General features: G+C 56.6%; 1 protein-coding gene across 1 annotated transcript in view; it reads right to left on the reverse strand.

The window, feature by feature from the left end:
* LOC127748706 (serine-rich adhesin for platelets-like) overlaps positions 1-4605 on the reverse strand; it is a gene marked incomplete at its 5' end in the record, with an annotated part of 46333 nt that overhangs the window by 20415 nt on the left and 21313 nt on the right.

The following is a 4605-nucleotide window of genomic DNA, read 5'->3' on the forward strand; positions in this document are numbered from 1 at the left end:
CCTTCCATCCTCCCCGCCCGCGCTGTTCAAACACACTCTCAGACACAAACGATAGAGACGGGGGAAATGTATACCGCGCGCGACGCGAATTTCACAATAGCCAACGCGTGGAAAACGAGCCGCGAAGTGTATGCGGTATGCCATTCATTGCCATTTCCAGGCCGCGAGTGTAAAGTGCGGCACGGGGGCGTATGTGCGGCGCGGGGAATAGGGTCAGTGAGGCGTGGGGTATCGACAGCAATAGCGAGGCTTGTGTGCGAACATAATGAGGTCGCCGTTCGTTTTCACGGCGATCCTTCTTGTCGCCGGCCGGCCGGCTCGCCCACGGACCCCACAGTCCTGCAGGCCCTCATTACATTAACCCTCTCGGTCGGCGAGGGCGAGGCAAGGACGGCTTCATTTTCGCATTGCGCTCTGCTTTTGTTTTATTGTTTTAACGCGCGCGCGGCTCATTTTGAAATGGGTTTTCGACGTCCTCCTCTGCGAATCAGCTCATTAGTATTGCCGCCGAGACGTCGCTCCGCAGCAAATGAGCGGCGCGCACGCAGCCCCGGGGTAGCGTTGGGTAGCGTTAGCTAGAGTGAGCTAGAGTGAGTTAGCGTGAGCCAGCGTTAGGTAGCGTTAGCTAGAGTGTGCTAGCGTTAGCGTTATAGCCGGCGTCAGCGTAGCGGGCGACACCGACCCGCTCACTCCGCTTCGTCCCGCTCCAGAGGGGAATGCGGGCCAGCAGCCATTCAGCCCGAGCCTCGTCGCCAGCTCGGGGCCCCGCACTACACTACTTGCACCTTCCGCGAAAAAATGAAAATGAAAATAAAAGCATTCGCCAGAAAGTCCTGCAGCGCAGGCACGTGAAAGGGCGGTCGCGGTCGCGCACGGGGCTGGCAGTGCAACAACTGCCCATCACCCGGCTGGTCTGCCTATGGCTCTGCCGCGCGGCCAGAGAGTGATTCGGTCCGGCCAATCTGGAATATTGCCTCGCGCAACAACAACACGCGGCCCTAAAAAACGGAAAATAAAAATAATACTACTTGAAATAACTAGAAAATCGCGTGCTGCTGCGCAGTGGCTTTACGACCGTGACCTTGGCGCTACTGCACTTCCGGGCTATCACAGGGATTCCCCTTCACTAGAGCCGAGCTAGAGCCGTCCGTCCACAGCACAGTAGGCCCGGGGGCAGCTGGCACACCCGACATGAGAGCTGCAATGTCGTGCAAGGATGATAACTAATTATTTAGTTAGCTACAAAATTCAACCATGCCGAAAGAAAATTAGCTATGTTTCTAGCTACAGAGCTAAATCTTCAGCTAAATAGCTTAATTTTTAGCTACATAGCATAGGTCCGGGTCCAGCGCTCTTCTCTTACGGAGGAAGAGAGATAGAGAGCCCCGAACTCATATTTGCGCGCCGGTGAGTGAGTGAAAATCGCCACAATATCGGCCATCAGCCGCCGCACATCATCAATCGCCACTAAGCGTCAGGCTGACCCGCACTGGTAAGAGCGGTAGAAAGTGCGGCGGGGGAGGCTCCTCCGTCCGTCTCCGTACGAAAGTGTCGGCCCCACACATCACAAAGCCTTTCACGTGCAGCGGGCGGCGCCGGCGCCCTGGCCACTGCAAGGCACAAGAGAAAAGGGGGGGGGGGGCGATGAAAGGAGCGCTGGTGGTGCATCTCTCTCTCTCGTGACATGCTGTCACGGGGGTGGCGCTAGCAAAGTCTGTCAACTGCCAGGCATGCGGACTATCGTAAATCCTTTCGCCTTTCCTAGTGGGGTGCAATGCTGAGTGCTAATTGTTAATTAATGCGATGAAAAGGCTGAGCGAATAAAGGTAATGAAAAGCTAATGCCATTATTGTACGTGACACGCACTGCAGGGACTCTTATAAACGCGAGTGCCTGGCTGTCAGAGGCACCTAATTTATGTATCTAATTCTAAATCAAACTAGTTTAGCTTGTTGTATGAAGATGGTTGAGGGGCCCCTAGATGTGCCGTACCGCATTGCACACGTGCGGGCGTGTTGCCTACCTACCCGGCGCTTTAAGGGCGCCACGGGCCACGCTGTGAGACGAGAGACAAATATCGCCTCACGCATGCATGCGGTACAGTACAACCACGGAAGTGAACAAGGTCACCTCAAGTGTTGACCAATGACCATACTCAGTTCCAGGATTATTTTCTTTTTGGCAGTGGTGGTTTTAACTAGCATCATGAAAGGAAGGGCTTCCCTCGGCAGCAAGCCTGTGGCGCACTGCGCGCTGGCAGCGAGCCTTCGGAGTACTCTTCAAGGAGTCGGCCCGCTAGGATCGCGGCCAAAGCACTTTGGGGGGCGCCCTCCACCTCCCCGCTGGCCCCGGCCGGCGCCTTCCAGCCCGCTCCAGCCCCGCCCCCGACCGCCAAGACTCCGTTGGCGCTCCGCTTGGATGGTTGCCGAAACGCGCTGCTGCCGAAAGCAGCCGACTTAGAGACAGGCGCGAACTTTTCCATCTCAGGCGGCAAAGGTTCTGCTCCCCGCCGCCTCCGCAGTCTGCGCGACTATACAGATACATAGAGCACTAGTTCTCCAGTCTCTCTGGCTCCAGTCCTGAAGACACTGCAGCCAGCGCCTTCCACAAATGCCACTGAAGTCCCTGCAGCTCCAGAGAGAGCGCTTCTAGCAGGGAGGTCTTTATCTCCACTTTTTCCCAAAAAGTGCAGTCTGTTCAACTCCAGTCAGGGATGCCATCACTGGAAGCGAGAGGCCAACCACCAAACTGGAAATCAGCCGTACACACCCCCCAAGAACATCGCGGAAATCAATAGAAATCGATATAAATCAAGATTCCGGGGGAAATCATGTGTACACTATAGAACTAAGAGTACGCGGTTGCCAAACCGATCCTCCAGTTCGGGCCCATGTCAACCATATTGGAATCACTCCAATTCCAGTCCAGAATCCCAACACTGGAGCGGGCGGCGCAAAGTATATATGGCCACGGCCACACGATGACTCATACCGACCGCTCGCTAGCGCGCTAGCGCAGCCCATAGGCGCAGCCCATAGGCGCAGCCCTGGCCCACACCTCAGCTCAGCGCGCTCACACAGGACGAGCAGACGACCGCGATCATCGCATTCACACAGTGCAGGCGGACGCGCACACAATGGGAAAGTCCATCTCGTCCCTCCGCACCTCACACTAATTACACACATCAAACTTCGTTAGCATTCACATTTTTCTTCATCAGGAAAACACGGAGGGACACGGTACGCTGCACCAACGGCGAGGCGCAGCAGCACCGCGCGGAGGCGGCAAAAGGGCCAGGTCTGGTCTGGTGCTCCACCTACATCACGAGGAGGCGGTCGGGAGGGAGGACCACGACCAGCAGTGAAGAAATGCTGCAAAGACGGGAAAGACGAGACAACGAAATAATTGAGCACGACAGCGTGGCACGGCCCGGGCCGGCCGCGGCAGGCAGCAGCGCCGTGCGCCCTTGAGGGACCGCGAGGACGGCCGAGGACGTCGCCAAGGTCGTAAGGGACGTGTCGGGGGTAGAACGCTGAACGAGAGCGATAAATGGAGAGGACATTATTGTTCGGTGATCCAATAACTCGCCCTCCCGTTCGATCACGCCGCGGTGAGTGGTTCGGTGAGGAGTGACTGGCTCGGTGAGCGGTGAGCGGCTCGGGGTCAGCGACGGCGACACGGCCGCCGGAGGTGTGAAGCAGCGAGGCGCGAAGCTCGGCTGCAGCGTGAGGAGGGTCAGTGAGCGTGGCGGTGAGGTCACCGCGGTGCATCCCCGGGCTGCACCAAACGATAACATCGGCTATTAGCGCCCCCCCCCCCCTTTCCACTCACACACAGCTGCTGACCCGCACGCCGCCGCCGCCGCCCATTGTTTGTCCATCCTCTGGCCCGCAATTTTCTTCTCCTATACCCGCGACAGACAGACGGAGGGGCAGGAATGTTGTGGAGCACCGCTCACAATAAAGAGAGTGACTAAAAACTAAAAAAAATAATAATCTAAAAAAAACAACTTCGCTTTCTAAAGTGTACCCGTTTCGGTACTTGCACAAAATTAATGATTCATCCAAATTTTAATGGTATAAATAATTTTCTCCTCAAATTGCAATAGCGTTTTGATTTCACTTTTAGTGCCTGACGACCGAAACTCTTCACATTGTGAAGAACACGGTTCGTAGGTTCGTAATAGAAGGGTATTATTACAAGCCCAAGCGATTAGTTACACGAAGAATTTATTCCAATTACGCGAGCGACCAAAACTCTTTCTTTGCACATTGGAGAGCAAACAGTGTTCGAAAGAAACTTACGGTGGTCATTTTATTTGTTCTTCCCGGCGACACCGCCGCTGCTGCCTCAGCTGCAGTGTGACGGCGGCGTCACGCTTCGAGTCACGCTGGCCGCGAGTCACGCTCGCACGAGTCACGGTGCGCACGTCTCCCCCGCGACGTGGCACGCCCCCACGCGCCCGCGCCGGCAACGACTTCCAGGTGTTACGACTCCCTGCGCCCTACGCGCTGCACCGGCAGGAGGGCCGGGCCGCGGTGGGCCGCGGGGGGACAGGACAGTCGCTGGCGCTTCCTCTTCCTCCTGATGCAGCCCGCCCCCGCC

This window comes from Frankliniella occidentalis, unplaced genomic scaffold, assembly GCF_000697945.3.
Source record: "Frankliniella occidentalis isolate FOCC.00 unplaced genomic scaffold, Focc_3.1 Scaffold85, whole genome shotgun sequence".
NCBI lineage: Eukaryota > Metazoa > Arthropoda > Insecta > Thysanoptera > Thripidae > Frankliniella > Frankliniella occidentalis.